The sequence below is a fragment of the Mastacembelus armatus genome, chromosome 16 (assembly GCF_900324485.2).
Source record: "Mastacembelus armatus chromosome 16, fMasArm1.2, whole genome shotgun sequence".
NCBI lineage: Eukaryota > Metazoa > Chordata > Actinopteri > Synbranchiformes > Mastacembelidae > Mastacembelus > Mastacembelus armatus.
This window is the reverse complement of record NC_046648.1, coordinates 11132625-11151672: the sequence shown is the minus strand read 5'-3', so window position 1 is coordinate 11151672 and position 19048 is coordinate 11132625.

Below are 19048 nucleotides of genomic sequence, written 5' to 3'. Positions count from 1 at the left end.
GTGAATGACGTGAAGAGTCAGTCTGATACACTGAAGACACCATATGTCTGAGCTTCCACCCTAGTTAAAGGAGGGTTTTTCCACTTGAACACATATTGCTTCTCTGACTCAAATCATCTATGTTCTGTGTCTACAATATGTACATCACTGTCTTCAAATGATTCCTTTTTCCTTCAAATGGAGGGGCATTGCTGACTGTGGTCTTGCGGAGCTGCTCCTCCTGTGCTGGGGCATCCTCCTGTTAAGTGATCGGTTTCTCCAATGTAGCGATCTGAGCATTCTTCTCTACACTAGACTGCATACACTACATTACTCATCTTTTATTTTGATATCTGGTGTTTCGGGTGGACCAGTCTCTGTCTCAGTGTGTTGTTGGGTCTTAAGTGAACTGGTATGTGGTGCTTCTCATAGATCCTTTTAAGCCTCTCGGAAACACCCACTACATAAGGAATGACCAGGTTTTTCCTTTGTGGATCGCGAGTCTGTTGTTCACTTGTCTTTCTGCCTGATGTGGATGCTGCTCTATTGAAAGCTCACCTTGGGGTAGCCACAGGTTTTTAGAGCTTTCTTCAAATGCGTGTCCTTCTTGCTCTTGGTCTCCATAGAGCTGGGAATGTTTCTCACTTTATAGTGCAGAGTCCTAATGACGCGTAGTTTGTGTTGCTGTGGGTGGTGGAAATCAAATTCCAGGTGTTCTGTGTTTGTGGGTTTCCAAACCAAGTCCAACACCCAGCTAGACTTCTGAACCAATGAGTCGGTGCTATTCCCGTGAAGGAGTTGAGAGCTTTTTCTCCACTTCTTCCATGTACAGATTGGCAATGACAGGGGAGCCGGTGGCACAGCCCTGTTTTTGTCTGTATCTAGTTTTAATTCAAGTCTCTCTTCAATTTCCAGAAGCAAACGTATATGTAGACTGCCATTTTGTTTCCCAATGCCATTTTGCGAATCTTCCTTTATTACTTCTGACTGTGATGCCAACACAGGTGACCTTTTTGGCTAATGCTGTTAGCCCCAGTGTGTTAGCTACCCTTTAGCTTAGTGCTGACGTGTACACACATCACCTGTGTTGATTTGCTTAGCAACAGTATAATATAGTTGTGTGTTTATGTTGTTTTAACTAATATAATGCCATTTTAATTATACACTGTTAAGAAATAAATTTTTTGTGATTATTTGTACATACTGATGGGACAACAGTATATATTTTGACAGCTAGTGCTTAAATTCAACCCTTCACCCTTCACTTTATCAGTGTTTATCTTTTACATAACAGACAATCTTGGATGAGCACTGTGTTGAGACTGTATTCCTAGTTTGGTTATTGGTTTCTGCTGAGTGGTGCCCTGTGATTAACAAGGCTTGTTAACATGTATGATTATTAATAATTATCTTTAATAATCATTGATGATTTGCTAATAATTAAACCTGCCCCTACCTGTGCATAGCCTAACCTTGGGACATCTGTGTGGATGTTTGTTGATTAGAGCGCTGCATTCTACATGCATGATTGTTTACATGCAGATGCAAAGACTGGTATGCAACAACCTGACAACTTGACAATAACTATATTGTGCTCTAATTCTGATAATTGGTGATGAAGTAGAGAGGGTGGCTGGGAGAACAGCTTTCACAAGACCTCTTGTGGATGGCTATCTATACATTTCTGGTGAACAAGGCACAGTGGAGGTTCAAATAGCTGCAAACATCAAAAACATCATCATCTGTCAGCTGTTGATGAAACCTTTCACAAAACTGCCACAGAAAGCATCTTAACATGGTGCATCTCACTTGAGCAAACTGCACTGGTCTGGGAAGAGAGACTTGCAACAAGTGGTTCAAACTGCCCAGAACATAAATAACACCCATCTTCCAACTCTGTAGAACATTTATCACTCTTGGTGCCTCAGGAGAGCTGCAAACTCTCAACACACGCTCACCACCACCTGTTACAACTTCTGCCATCTGGCAGATGTTATAGAACTACACACTACACACCCAAACCACACGACTCAAGAACTCTTCGAGAATTATGCACAACCTCACCATACCTACCTTCACCCCCTACACCCACAGACAGTGCTATATATCCCACACATACCCCCTGGTAATTCCTCTACCTCTTGGACTTTGAGTATTACTGTGTACTGATGGTATTTAGTGATTTATTTTATTTGTTGTTTATTTTGTACACTGGGTGTGGCCACATCAATTTTATTTTACTGAGCAATGACAATGCGATAGAACAGTACAACACCATTCTATAATTCATCATTAAAACCCCTGGTCCTTTCACTGTACATTTTTTCCAAATGCTAAAATTTCATTTGGGAACCCCCAGAATGTGACAGGAAAAACAAAGTCATGGATTTTTCTTTAAAGTGTACTCCATGACCAAGAGTGACACCAAGGTTAGATGTATAAAGATTCGGTAAGTTGCGTGTACCTACAGCTTGCCATGGTGTGCCATTCTAACTTTTACACATATGCATGCGTATTTACACATACTTATGACTAAATTTTTATTTTTTTTGAATGTGGTAAGAATAAGGAAGAAAAACTCATTTCACATCTGTTACTATTTTAAACATTAGCATCAGGACAGAAAGACCAAGAACGGCAATGAAACCATTTATTTTCACAGGAAGAATTCAGTCAAGACTCAATATACAGTCAAGATACAGTGTCCTCCAGCAGACTATCTACATATTGTTTCCACTCTATAAACACAAGTCTTAATGTGTGGAGTCAGATTTTTCTCCTGACACAGGTGTACTAAATATTTCTGGATAATAATCTGGTGGATCCTTGAATTTGAACAAATTATTATCATAAACAGTACAGAAACCAGAGAGCTGGGGGTGACAGAAAACAAATACTGAAAATGAATGTTCCTGTGCTCTGACCACGGGATATTAGATTTTTGTCTGTCAAAGGAGTGAAACCACAGCCACTGTTCTCTATCTGCAGTATTAAAGAGAAAAGTAGAGATAAAAGCCTATGAATTGTGGGAGTGCTGTGTAGGACCACAGAAAAGGCCCATCTGTAATGTTGGACATGCTCTGTGCTAAACCTCCTATCACTATATCTTGTTTTTGCTGCTCCACCATTTACTGATGGGTTCTTCATGGCTCACACATGGAAGGAAACAGATGAGGAGGAAAACACAGCAAAGAACAATAGGAAAATAAGCTCAGTATAAGTAAGCATTGCAGGTGTTAATAAAGCTTCCCTGGAGAGCAGCAAAGATAAGGTTTGTCAGTTCGTGTGGAGTTGGAAAACTGTTCCATCAAGTTTGATGGAAGATTCGCTGTGTATGGCTGCAAATGTTTGATTGGTGGTTGCTTGCTGTGCCCACTCCTGAGAAGTAATACTAACTCAGCAGCTCTATGGGTGTCCCGGTAGTGGAGGGCTTTGCAGTGTTCAGACCATGTAGTTGCATTCCCTGGTGCAAGTCTGGTCAGGCTCCTTTGTAGATGTTATACCTCCTTTCTGTCCCTTCATTTCCTTTCACCTCCCTAATGTTCACAATTGAAATCAGGATTAATACTGTTATGGTCTTAGGTTTCTGTTTCCTGTTGGTCTTTTATTTTGGTGCCTGAGTTCCTGTTGTCTCTTATGTTAATCACAGATAGCGTTATGCTCATTAGTATAGATTAGCTTCACCTGTATTGTATTAGTTTTTGTTCTGAGTATATATATCTCCTTTGTTTCTTTGTTTGTTGTTGGAGCATTGATGTTTGTATCAGACTCGACCTGCGGTGAGTTTATATGTTTTGCCTGCCTGACCTCGCCAGAGTGGCGTTTTGCTCCCGGACAGGGATTTGTACGTTTAACTGCCTGTCCTCGCCGAAGGTGGCCTTTTGCTCCCGGACAGGGATTTTTGTATTTGTGCTGAGCCCTGGAGATCCAGGTGTAAATAAAAACTCTGTGTCCTGCATTTGGGTCCTACCTCCTTCATCACCGCACCCCACACCACATAACAAATACAAACCTGTGTTGGTTTTCCAGTCACACACTGCATGAACTATTATATCAAATCTGTCAAATATCATCAACCTCCCATATAAGACCAGTTTCAGATTAGTTGCAGTGTGCATAGTTTGTAACATTGTTGCTGCCATAATGCCCTCTTTGAGTCAAAACTCATGAAGTGGAGCAGATTAAAAATAAATCCAAGTTACAGTGTGCGACAACAGGGCAACAAATTTAAAACATTAATCATTAGTTAAAAAACCTGTTTTTAACACTGTTTTTATCACCACCCCCTGCATTCTTTTGTTTGACTGCACAACTTTGTCACTTTTACTTTTCAAAAGAGTCTCTAGAACAGGTAAAAGATCTCTGCCTCAGGATCTCAAACTATATACTAGGTCATATTGTGTCTATTTGGTCTATATAAAGTAGAAATCAAAGACTTACTAGGCAGGCAAACTGGTAAAGTTGGATAATTATTTATTCACACATCAAAACTGAGCAGGGGTGAAGAAACGCAGAAGAGTCCAACCAGGGGTCAGAGGCAAGCGAACAGTTCAGGCTGAGCAGTAAGTCCAAGAAGAAAAGACCAAAGACAGGCAAGGTTCACACATTAAGAAACAGCCCAGACTGAAAATCACAAAATAACACTAGAAACACTTGGAATCCCAGACCATAGGAAGGGTTAGAATGCTGAAGCAAACATAGAGCAGCATGAAAGTGATCACATCAGTGGCGGAACATAACAGTATATGTTCCTGATGAGGTTCCTGTTTAATTATCACAAAATGGTTCCAAGCTCAAATAAGTAATGCTGGATTTGCTAATCCTGGGTCATCCACTCATTTTAGTTCTTTATTCGCCTGTAAGGAGTTTAACGGTTTAATTTGTATGCAAGGTCATGCTGCAAAAGCAGTGGACAGATGGATGTCAAAAAGTGACTGACAAATGCACATTTAAATCCTTAACATTGCCACAACCACATGGCCATGCCATGCTTTGATATGATGGTATCAACCATGTGTAGAATATAAATTCTGTGCACGTATGCTCATATATCCATCAGGTTGCCAAACATAAAATCCACAAAGTAATAGGAATCCCAGCACACACAAGCAATGTAGATCATCTTCATTTGGATTCCTGTGCCTAGTTCATTGGTGTTCTGATGGGGTGCGACTATTGGCCCCTGCACCGGTTGATGTCTTCATGTCTTACAGTATATCAGGTGCTGGCATCATGAAAGGTCTTCATATGCATTCTTTCTTCAGTGGCAAATCTTCAAAGAGCTGTAATAATACTTTATAGACTTTGCTCTAAATGTAGTTTAAGGTCTGAATAGTGTATGCATATGAACACACAAATAGCATTATACAGTCCTATGGGAAATAATACTGTAAACAATTAAAAGTCATTACATGAGCAAGTCAGCAATTATAAGTTTATCAAACTGACTGTTTCAATGCCAGCTACAGGCAAACAGTGCACTATTTTTATCACCACCCCCTGTATTTCTTTGCTTGATAAAATGTCATAAAGTTTGGTAACAGAGCAGCATGACTGGCATTTTATCACACATCCCCTTGGAACATTAATTCTGTTCAAATGGACCTTCGCTTCTACATTTTGTGCTTTTCTGTTGAAAGACATTTCAACTCACATCAGCTAGACTAATGAACTCTATGAATTGCCAAGAACCTTGCTTACTCATAAAGCCTCTGCATAAGGCTCACATTCTCCAGTTTGTTGATTCACAACCTTACTATTAATCAAGCAGTAGTGTTCGTAAGAAAACTTGCATTTTCAGCCATGAGTCATTTTTATTTACTCCTAAGATTCTTTTGAAAAAGTTTGGTATTGCCCAAACTATATCTTCACTGTATGATCCTAAACCTATTTCTGAATGTAATTATTTGACTTCATCATTGACTAACAGGGTTTCGTCCCCTTCACAAGTGTGTGTGACTGAGTGTTTGGACACATCTCTGAGACAGATAATACAATATGTTTATCACAGATAAAGAAAAGGAATAGAAATTCAACAAATCTCTTCTGTAACAATGAAAAAGTGCTTTTCTCCACCGCTAACTTTTTGTAGCTCTCTGGGTGTTTGCAGTCTGAAAATGGTCTGGGCACAGTTCCAGCCTGTGTTCAAAAGCAAAGGAATGGAAAGGGGTGCTTTGAGCTGTGTTTGATGAATGACTTCTGTGAGTTAAAATTCGTGGAGCAGTTGTTTATAGTGGAAACATAATGTACCATAAATTCCACCTCCACTTTTCCAGCTCCCAGATAACATTTTATCCAATTCACCAGTGCTTTCTCTGCTGATTAAAAGGCACTCTCAAGCAAACAGTTTTGCAGCCACTGCTACATTGCTCTCGCTCGTACTCTCTGACAGTATCTTGTCCCCATTTCTTTGACTCTACTTTTTCCCTCCCCCGGTTGGTCAGTTATATCGTTCCCATCTGTCCTTTCCTTCAGCCCCCACTTCTATAGGCGAGGAGAGAGCCACAATATTGTACTAAAGGTGTATATACTTGCTGCTTTTGTGTGCAATATAATACAAAAGTAATTGCAGCGAAACAGAACAACAGGAACATAATTTTTCTATTATATTAAAAAGATAATAAATGCTGATGATTATGCAAGAGAGAATCCTGTATTGATCTTGACAGTAAAACATTTATTGTTATAAGTGGCCTCAAAACTACAATGCAGTCTCCCGCTACCTTCTCACTGGCCAGTTACTGTGCGGAAGAGCAATCATTGTTCATGGTAGGAAGAGACAACGTGGGGAATACAAGTTTTAAGCAAGGCATGCCAAATTTAATGCCAGACAGGCCATTTTTAGAGAAATAAAAAAATGAGGGAGAAAATTAAACTTTCACAGGGAGTGTCAAAACTTATAAAACCAGCAAGACAAGCAAGGCAAAAATAGCGTTTTCCTTGGGCCCAATTTAGTCCCGTAACAACAATCAGCCTACTTGGAAATCAGATCTAATTGATCCTTAAATCTATTTGCATTCCTTTTTAATTGTAATGAAGAAAAAATTTATTTTTTGGATACTAAATTCATAAATGTATTTTGCATTGAAGCCTCTGCTGGTCCAGCATGTCTGAATGATCCATAAAACTCTTCCATTATATTATTCCAACCATTAGGTACAGCTTATCCCTCTAAATCATATGAAATGATGGAGCCAATCCCAACTGACCTTGTGTGAGTGAAGGGATAAATCCTGATCAGATACAGATGGCCGATCTATCACAGGGCTGATACATAGAAACAAAGACTCAGTCACACTCACACCTTCAGGAAATTTAGAGCACCATCAAAACATTTAAAGAATACAAAGGAAACAGATTATTTTAGGATTTCAAAAATATTTATACTCACTAACACAGATTGAATAAAACAATATCAAACCATTAAAAATAAAACCAGAGGCAGCACATAAAATACCAGCAAAATATACTAAAATATAACCCATAGGCAAAACAGTAGCAGAAAGAATGTAAAAGCAAAGGATTTTATATAAACTACCAGGTTTCCAAGGATGGCTCATTTGCTGATCTTCTGTACATATACACTACAAGAAAATTAAAACTGTTGATCCAATTTAAAAGGCGGCATGGTGGAACAATGGTATATATAATAATATATATATATATATATATAATAATATGTATATATATATATATATATATGCTTGTTGGTCTCGGTGATGGTCACAGTGGGGATTGTTCGTAATGCTGCATTCACATCTTCTAGTAGACTTTCAGAGAGTACCTCACTTAGTCTTGGTAACCGGCTGCGGAGGTTCCAGGTGTCCATCTTGCCTACGATCTTCACTCTCAGGTCAGCTGCTCTTGTGTTGAGCGTGTCGGGGCTTGTCATTGGGGCTTGGTACCCAATCTCGGGTGGGGATGGTGTTGTACCCCCCCTGACCTGGCGTCCTGGCTCTCCCTTGCCCCTTGCCTGGATTGACTACAAGAAAGCCTACGACTCAATGCCTCACACATGGATCCTGGAATGCCTGGAGCTGTACAACATCAATAGGACCCTAAGAACCTTCATAAGGAACTCAATGGGACTGTGGAAAACAACCCTAGTAGCCAACCTCAAGCCGATAGCACAAGTCTCCATCAAGTGCGGCATCTACCAAGGAGATGCTCTGTCCCCGCTGCTGTTCTGCATAGGCCTGAACCCCCTCAGCCAGATCATCACTAAGACTGGCTTCGGATACCGACTGCGAAATGGGGCAACCATCAGCCCCCTCCTGTACATGGATGACATCAAGCTGTATGCCGGGACTGAGCGAGACATCGACTCACTGATCCACACCACCAGGATATACAGCAACGACATTGGAATGTCATTCGGACTGGACAAGTGTGGTCGAATGATAACAAAGAGAGGGAAGGTTGTCAGGACTGAAGGAGTTGAACTCCCAGAAGGCAGCATAGCGGATGTTGAGGGCAGCTACAAGTACCTTGGAATCCCACAGGCACATGGGAACCAGGAAGAAGCCGCAAGGAAAGCAGCCACAGCCAAATACCTACAGAGAGTAAGGCAAGTCCTAAGAAGCCAGCTAAATGGGAAGAACAAGGTCCAAGCCATCAACACCTATGCCCTGCCAGTCATCAGATACCCCGCTGGCATAATAAGCTGGCCAAAAGAGGACTTAGAAGCCACTGATGTCAAGACAAGGAAGCTCTTCACAATGCATGGAGGACTTCACCCCAAATCCAGCATCCTGAGACTGTACGCTAAGAGGAAGGAAGGAGGCCGGGGACTGGTGAGCGTCAGAGCCACCATCCAAGATGAAACAACCAAGATCCATGAGTACATCAGGAAAATGGCCCCAAGCGATGGAATACTTAGTGAATATCTCAGGCAACAGAAGCCCGATGCAGAGGAAGAGGAGCAAGAACCATCATGGCAGGACAAACCCCTGCACAGCATGTACCACCGACAGATACAAGAAGTGGCTGATATCGAAAAGTCCTACCGGTGGCTGGAAAAAGCTGGACTGAAAGACAGCACAGAGGCACTGATCGTAGCGGCACAAGAACAGACCCTGAGCACAAGATCGATAGAGGCCGGGGTCTACCACACCAGGCAGGACCCCAGGTGCAGGCTGTGCAAAGATGCCCCTGACAGCACATAACAGCAGGTTGTAAGATGCTAGCAGGCAGAGCGTACATGGAACGCCATAACCAAGTGGCCGGCATAGTGTACAGGAACATCTGTGCCGAGTATGGGCTGGAGTTCCCAAGGTCAAAATGGGACACACCTCCAAAGGTAGTGGAGAATGACCGAGCTAAGATCCTGTGGGACTTCCAGATACAGACCGACAAACAGGTGATGGCTAACCAACCGGACATAGTAGTGGTGGACAAACAGCAGAAGAAAGCCGTAGTGGTAGATGTAGCAATTCCAAGTGATAGCAACATCAGAAAGAAGGAATATGAGAAGCTGGAGAAATACCAAGGGCTGAAAGAAGAGCTAGAAAAGATGTGGAAGGTGAAGGCAACAGTGGTCCCCGTGGTAATCGGCACCCTCGGGGCTGTGACCCCCAAACTGGGAAAGTGGCTCCAACAGATCCCAGGAACAACATCAGAGACCTCAGTCCAGAAGAGCGCAGTGCTAGGAACAGCTAAGATACTGCGAAGAACCCTCAAACTCCCGCTGTCACGCTGTCAAATTGTTAACTAAAACACTAGAAAAATTGGATGTGTTTTGTTTTTTGGCGTTTATATATGTATCATTGTTGAAATCACAAACATACAAAATCAGGAATCCATGGACTCTTCTCTCAAACACTTACTAATTCTTTGTAAGCTTCTTTTTTTTAAACTTTCTTAACTTTGTTAATTAAGAATATAAAAGACCAGACCAAAACAAAAACGAAAAAAAAAATTGCACCCTTTTAGTCTCACCTTATTGATGTAAAACAATAAGCAGAATGTAATTCATTAATCTAATTCTGTTGGGTGAGTGGTTAATGGTGTAAATAATGTTATTCTCTCATCCAGCTAATTTGGTACTTTCAAAGCACTTTGAGTATTTATTTTTTAATTCTGACTAAGGCTGAATCAAAGGTTTCATATGAGTTTATGTTATTTCCTGTGTTTAGAGACATTTATTTTGGTTGCACTTTCTGTATAGATCTAGTTTCATTTCAGGCTTCAAGTTTCTTTCACCACACTTGTCACACCCACACTCACCTGTTCCTGTAGTTATCTGTGTTTTCCCTGTGTTTTCCTCTTAGGTTTTATATTCAAATATCAAATTTGTTGCTTTAACTTCCGTCTTCTGTCTCCTTTGATCTTTGAAGTCACAGTTTATTTCTTTTTACTAACAGTAAATTGTATTGTGGTAATTACACTAACAGACTATAGTGACTTTATAAAAACTTTGTTCTCATCTGAAGTAATATTACCATTATTAGCTAATGCTATCTTAAATCAACACTCTTTAATAATCAATCTAAGGAAACACGTCATTTGCATTGTGTTTTTATGTATAGGCTTTAATCTGAAACATCCTGGTCCTGATCCAGCTAACTGTTAAAAAGCCCTTTTTAAATCAGCAGTCTAATCTGGCTTGTTATTCTTGTATGAAGAATAGGTGGTATATTTATTCAGTATGACATCTTCCAATCTGTTTCACATCAGCAAGTCCATTTGCACTGTTACACACACTCACTTGGCAGCTTATTAGGTACACCAAGCTAAATTGAATGGATTCTAATACAAAATCTTGCAATAAATCCTCTTTCATTGACAGTGATCATGTTTCAAGGTGTTTATGCACAACGTGTTGATCTTACACTAACATTGCTTTTTATACTGCAAATCGTGCTGAAGGCTTTACCTCTTCATCAGAACTTGTTGAGATTTGTTGTGGAACATTTTTTTTAAGAAGATAAGAAGTTAATTTATGTGAACATGTCAGAGAAATGAGTAAAACAAAACAAACAAACCAACAAAAAAAAGAAATAGAAAAACCCGGCATCTGCTGGTGTGGGAGAACAGCCTGCTGCTAGCAGGTGCTCCTTCATGCAGCAATGTTAGCACTAATGGTAAAGATGGCAACACATTTTCAGCTCATGATGATGCTGATGGTGACTAAGTATATTTGTACTGAACCATCGCTTTCAGGAGGAAGCAGCCCAGAAACAAATTTTAAAAGGAGAAGATGTCTTTATGTAACATATTCACTTTTTTTCTTAGAAATGACAAGCGTCAGAGAAACACCACAGCCACATAGTGAAAACATGTGATACAAGTAGGCATAGAACTGTTAAGACAAATGGGAAGAGAAAAGGCTCTAAGAGGAGCATGTAAGGAGGTTTGCCTACCTCTGCTTCCCTTAGGCCCATTGATACATTTCTGAACAGGCTTACAGGATATAGAGATGCATAATGTATAAAAAGAAACACAAAACTCTTTTTAAATCTGTGGGTCTTGCTCCAGGGGCTTTTACATGTCTGTACCCAGGAACCCATTGCCTCATAATTTGTAAATGGCTGGGAGAACACTGAGTCAGCCTCTGTTCAGTGGATCCTTGACAGCACATACAGACCTCCTAGACTGAACAAGAGTAAGTTAAAGCAGGCCTTCCTTTAGTCTCCCTGGCCCTCCTATGTTTGTTGGGGTGATGAGACAGCTAACCTAAGGGCATGAATTTACTCCTCTCTACTCTGTTATAAGAAACAGCTTCAGAGGGATGTTACAGAGATGAAGGAAGATCTGCAGCAAAGCTTACACTAGCTTAACAGTCTCTAATCACCCCTGGTATTGTCTTTCAGATTTGCTCTTAAAGACAGGAAGATGGAACAAGAAAGGTGAGCGATATTAAAGAATGAAATGAAGAGACTGTAGGGAACATGTCAGAAAGGGAAAACCTGAGCCTCCAGTGATCTCTGTCTTTGAAGACACATTCACAAGAGGGGAAAAAGATAAGTCACAAATATTGATTTTCTGCATCACACAATTAATTCATATGAAGACAAATATTTCTTATTGATGCATGTTAAATAGTTCTAAATTGCCTCGAAGGTTGAGCCAAAGTTAACTGTCAGGATCGTTTCTAAAATTGCGTTTTCAGCCAAACCACTTTATGGAATCAATGGCCTGAATAAGAAGCAATTAATTGACCTTGCATTTCTCTGTGAAGCTGCAGTATCACTTCTTCACATATGCAGTAGGGCTGGTGAATAGTAGCTTCCAATCTGAAAACTATTCTCCTATTTTAATATAGGAAAAGATTTTTTGTAGCTCAATTGCTTTTCTGCTTTCCACAAACATTTTGTAAGAGTTCTGCTAACAATGTAAATAGATTTGGAAATAAACTGTTTCAGACTTCTCTTTTTCTGAGAGATAATACAAACCAAAGTCTCTGCTGCCCTTTCATAAATACAGAAGAACCATTATCTCTGACTCTGACTGTTTGTGTATTTATGACAGGTCCTATTTTGCACAGGACCAGTATTACAAGACTCAATCTGGTCATTTACAAGAGCAAAAGATTATTTGTAATTTTGTTCCTTCTGTGAATCGTGATTTGTAATTTGATCAGTCACATGGTAGATTATGTCTAATGGCCCTGCAGAATCAGCACAACATCACCAGGAGGAAGCTGGTAAATTAGAAGCTCACGTGGCTCAACCTTATTATGATGCTACACAATTACATATTTGCGTTCATTGTCTTTTCTCTTTCCCTGTCCTTTAGGCAATTAAACCACTTAGTTAAGGTTGGATTATAGGTATAGCTGCTCTAGTGCTTTGCATGCTTACAGGCATACCTGTGTATCTCACTGTGTGTCAGTGCATGCTGTGTCTCAGCAGTTGCATCTGCAGGAGGCATGGCATTGGTTTGATATTCCGCACCATGCCAACATAATGAGACCTGTGAGATGGCAGTGGGCCGATGCCGACAGATGGTCACATCCACTGGACTTAACAGTGTTACTGTAATGGCACCATGGTAAGAGCACTAAAACATTGGGGACAGACTTCAAACTGACTCCTTTGCATGACCAGCACTATGTTTTCTTCAGGAGGCTGGGAGGCTGCAGATCAGTTGGGAAGTGTCCATTAGACTGATAGCTGCTGATGTCAATGCCTGGCTGTCTGCTTCTCTTTGAAGAGAGATGGATCGATAGCTTACCTCTCTTATCATTCTAATACATGACACAGTAAATACAACTTTAAGAGAGCTCAAAGGGTTTAAAATTAAATAGCATAAACTTCCAGAATATTTATCTTCTCATAAAATTACTAAACTAAGACTACAGAAAATTTACTCCCTCATAAGCTTAAGAAATATGCTTAATATAGCTAAAATCTTACAGTCTTATACATTAACATACAATCTTATACAGTGCTCTATGTGTCTGACTACTCCAGAAAATCTGAAAACATGAACTCATTTGGTAATTGTTTTGAAAAAGATGAAAGATGACTAAAATGAACTGTACAGTCATTCTTTTCTGTCTTTCTTTTTTGTTTTAGAAGCTGTAGATGCTGAATGTGACACATCACCTTGATCTTACAGTAGCTTTGCTAATGAATATGCCAGTTACTACAACTGCTGGTTATTAGATGTTAATGTACTAGCCAATCAGTTGCTCTATTTTTTGGAAAATAGCAGGGAACACTGAAATATAAATAACATAAAGTGAGCTTTAGAGGTGCTGACGGGTGTATTTTTGAACTTTGGTCAAAAAACACTAGCTGTTTGTCCTCACCCCACTTCCCCAGTTTGTGTTTCATGTCTTCATCCTTGTGGGCAAACCTATATCCTATTAGAGTGCCATTTGTTTGGCAGTGTAGTACAAATTGTTTTTTTTTTTTCTACAGTGAAATGACTTAATACGAAATAATTCTTTTGAATGTGACACATTTTTTCCTACAGATAAAAGACGTGGGCATTTTAATGTGACAGCAGCTTGATTGTTAATCCTCAACAGACTTGTGTGATGACAAGTTGAGAGAAATGCACTCAGCCAACAGATGTAGCCTACTGTTCTGAAGGCTATTCTGTGTATGATATGTGCCATTTCCAAGTGTTTATCTGTATTCACAAAATGATGTGAGGGTACATCCTGCATCTGGCAGCACTAACCAAACACACAATAACAATGTGCTTTAAGAATTCCCTAATTCTTTTCACCTCTTGATCCAAATGGAGCCAGGATAAATGACTCAGTCACCAACGGCAATGTAATGCATGCTGAACATCCAAATCCAAATAAATAAATAAATTGAGTTGACAGGACACACAAGACAGACTGCTGAGTTTCACAGACTGTAAGGAGGATTACCGTAACTGGCACCATAACCTGGGGAGCAGTAAGTCCTGAGGGTGGTATATGTATGAGTGGATGTGCAAGCTTGAATGTGTGTGTACACCATACACAAGTTGAATTATAATTGCACTAGTGAAAGTCAGTGGGAGGCTTTGCACAAAAGTAATAATGTGCATATGCTTTTATTTTATTCAGAACTCCGTACGACATATATTGGCAGCAAGCAGTTCTGTGACAAGCTTCAGTCTACAGCACTTAAATCCTTCTGAATACTCAACCACAGAGGCAGAATCTCAGAACAGCATGTATTTCTGATGATTATACAGCCTTTGGAAAACAGATTCTGCACACATCAGAATGCAGGCTAATCCACAATTCACTTTAGAGACATGTAAGAAGCTCCAGGTGATGACATCAAGGTTGGAGAACTTCCCCCTGGTGCTGCTCTAAAGTAAATATTTTTCCCATCCGTTCAGAGGACTGCATTATTGCTCCTCTGTACCATGGATGCTGTGTGGCTTCCTAGCGTTTGCCTGCAGCTAGGAAGTCAGCCATCTCTGAAGTGTGAAAGCCAGTCTTTGAAAGCACAGGGATGGAATTTCTTTGGAGTTTTCCAAAGACTGCCACAGACTACAGGATTATGATTGCTACAGGGTTGTTTTGCTACACTTTGACATAATGAAACAAGCTAAGCAGCTGCAGGGAAGGCAGAACATGGCGGCGAAACCAGGCAGCTCATGTAAACAGGCTGTATTTTGGGTTAATCCTACTTCAAAATCTGCACTAAATTGCGTTACCTTTGTAAAAGTACATCCCTCAGTTTCTATAATAATAAGAAAAATAATAATGGTGATGATGAAGTAAATCCTGGCAGGCCTAAATAATGTTCTTCTTTTGTAGAAGACTGTTATTGGTTTTTAGTATTGATTAAAATGCTAAAAAGAACTTTTGTGTGTGTGTGTGTGTGTGTGTGTGTGTGTGTTGCGGGGGTGGGGTGGGGTGGGGTGGGGTGGGGGGTTTGAGGATTTTAGTTTGAGCATGTAATGAACATCTCTTATTAAAAACATTGCCTAATTAGAATGTTTCCACTGTATATGTGGATGAGCCATGCAAATATGAGCAGGCAGCCCTCGGTTTCACCTTTAATCCATGCTGAACAGTAGAGAAATGTTTCCCCATTGTTAACAGCACTATGCCTAATACTTGTATATGGCTGCTTGCCCATGCCATTAGTTTGCTTAAGGAGCAAAGGGCTGTTTTCTCACAAAGGAAATTAGCAAAATCCTTGGTCCATAATCACTGGAGTCCAATGAAATTAGTCTAAGAGAGAAAATTGATTAGTTGTTGTTTTTCAGTGAAAGACGGCTAAATTGTCTGAAATTTTTGCCTTACAGCTCCTCTTCAAATCTATACCAACTATTGCACCTAATATGCTCACATTATTGCCTTGTTTTCTTCTCGTCATCTTCTTGTGGTAATAGTCCATGTACTGTTCAGGCCTGTGGTTGTGTTTATATCAGGAGCTGCATAGATAGACAGGTGAATATGAGCTTGCACAGTGCAGTTTGTCCTCTCTTCATGCTAACCTTGTTTTCTCTGAAGAAGACTGACAGCTTTTATGAAATTGAATGCAGTCCAACGTGATAATTTAGATTTTATATATATATATATTTCCATTTTTGTTTTCAGTTGATATAAAAAATGTTATTAGGTAAATGGTGTTTACAGTACCATTTTTTGGGAGTGATCAAAATAATAATAGTAAAATAATAATGTCTAATAATGTTTTAGTCAAATAGTTAATTCTTGAACAATTTGCTGATTAGCTCTAAAAATACAGTTGAGGCTAATTAATTTTGCAGGTATTTGGTTATAAACCAAATTTGGATCTGATGATGGAGTCAGAGAATTACCAAAGATTTTACAGATTTAATGACTGACAAAGCTGTATTACCATCCCTAGAGCCACACCATCTGTAACTAAACATAGAGCTTCTGCAATAAACAATGTGTTTACCCATTTTTTTTTATGAAACAATAAGTGCTGGGAACATTTTGAGTATGCTGCAGAAGTGTGAGATATAATGAGTAGTTTTTGCAACTTGTTAATTTGTCTCAGTCCTCTGGAATCAACATAAATTTGTCTGTCTAAAGTTACTCTACCAGATAATTTATACATTTTATATAACTACCTTTTAGTCCATGAAAGGGGAATGTTCGATAGCAATGGTTAATGGGCAGTATGTACGGTTGTCTCTCTATATACAACACAACTTTTAAAAGATGAACATCTTCCCAACGTTTGGCATTATTGTGTGATAGCTTTCAATAAAATGTTCTCACTCATTATGGGAACACACTGGTCCTTAAAAAATAAGTGTTCCAGTTTTCATCGACAGTCTCTATCGGAGCTTATTTCTGAAACAGTATATTCAGATCAGACTGCTACTCTTTTCTCTTATTTCAGCTACATCTTATCAGAGAGGATGCTAATGCTTAGAGTTATTCTTCTGAATGACAAGGGAGATAGTGCTGGTCCACTACAGAATCACTTTCCTGTCTGCATGGCAGTCCTGTCACTCTTGCTTCCCATGGGCTCATTTGTATCTAACAATGTGACAGTGTGTATTTGGTGTATTTATATGACTGCAGCATTTATTCCTTAGTTAAACCATCAGTATAAACAGAGAAAGAAATAAGGGGCTTTAGAACAAGCACAGACATATGCCATGGCACACATGAAGACAGCAGAACAAGCTGGAGTCAATAGCCTAGTACACTGACTGCTCCGGACTTAACAGCTCACGCACGAAGGCCAACTTTGGAGTGATTATCTTGACTTTATAATGACATCACAGTGAGATCAATGGAGCTGATGAAACAACTGCACCTCAACTAAGTAAAGTTAAAGGTTTTGCTCTAACCAAAACTTTTCTTTTTGAAATCAATAAACTCTCAGGCTCCCTCTCTGCCATCCAAGGTTTGGCAGCATCTTTTGACTTTACAAATTTGAAAAAAGAAAAACTAACAGAGGGTTGAGAAGGAAAAACAGGACTCGGAAGATGAGTTCTTCACTCCTCAATTCAGCTGGTCACGTCGATTAAGATGTGAACTACTACAATTCCAGCAGTTCACATTCAGCTCCAGGGCCTTATCTGAAATTAAAAAAGTCCCTTCTCTACAGCTTTGAAGTTTTTCTAAGCCACTCAAATAGTTCCATTCGCTGAATGTGAAAGCTAAAGGAGGCTTTGATTTTTCAAGTCAGCTTTGCCTGTCACTTTATGTTACATGCTGGCTGATCTAAAGGCTAAAACGGAGCAACATTGCAATGCTGTCAGTCTTTCCCACCTCTCCATTTCAGCATCTGATTCACCCATTATTGACTGTTACACGGCCCACATGACTGGCAAACAGTGTAAAGCACAATGTGGTGCTTGAGTGTTAGTGGTGCTCCACCATTTGTTTCACTGTAGGGATTTGTGTTTTTTATTTGAATGGACAGCTGATGTTTGTGAATACAGCTTTTCACATATTATGTTGTACCACAGAAGATGAAACAGGAGAGTGCCATTCTATAATGTTTTCTCTCAGCTTTCCAACACAAAGCTTTAATGTTTCCTGTTCTGAGGGGGAAACTGGGGCTCATATAAATTCTATACTTCTGTATATATTTTACATTACTGCACACAGGTAGTACAATATTTAGTAGAAACCACATTGAGGTTATACACCTTCATACATGTCAGTAGCTGCTCATCATCTCTGCTCAAGGTTAGCAGCTTGATGGTAACTTAGCTATTACTTGCTTAACACTGTGGGAGGGTGATGATGTAGACACCAGATTTGACATTACAGAAGAATGCATGAAGAAAGGTTTTGCTTTTGCTTGATCCTTTGTTAAACTATCCGTCATCGCCCCAATAATATTGTAGCAGTTTAAACTAAATTGGTGGTCTGTGTATATGGGTCCATAATAGCTTTCAAATTAAGCAAAATTACTATAAATTCACAAAATAAGTTAGGTGTCGAGGCTGTTAAATTGGTGAGAACATACATCTTCTTTTTATGTCAAACGAGAAGATGGGAGATGTAGTTTTCTGGAGCTAGCATTTAGTGGTCAGTGGTTGTAGGCTACTGCAACTAAGGCTGGGTGTTGAACCCCAGAGCTTTTTAGAACTCACCAAAATCCGGTACCTAGGCAAGGCAAGTTTATTTGTAGTTCATACACAGATTAAGTCAAACTGCTTTACAGAAATAAAAGACAAGTTAGAAGTACATAGGCAAAAATTAAAATAGGAAACAGAAATTGACTTGAAATAAGATTAAAGGAGAATGAGTTCAGATAAAACACTTTCTGTCATATGCCGCGCTAAAAAGAAAAGTTTTTAACTTGGAATTAAACATTGCCAGAGATGAGGCTTGTCTAACATCATCAGAAAGACTATTCCAGATTTTGCATAAAACTGAAACACTGCTTCTCCCTGTTTAGTCCTGATTCTAGGCACGAGCAGAAGGCCTGTCCCTGATGTTCTCAGAGTTCGAGATGGTTCATATGGCAGCAACATGTCAGAGATGTACTGTGGAGCTGAGCCATGAAGAGACTTGTACACATGCGGTGCTGTTTTAAAGTCTATTTTCTGAGCAACAGGAAGCCAGTGCAGAGATCTGAGAATGGGAATAATGTGGTTGCATTTCCTGGTTCTAGTCAGGACCCGAGCAGCAGTGTTCTGAATGTACTGCAGCTGCCTTACAGCT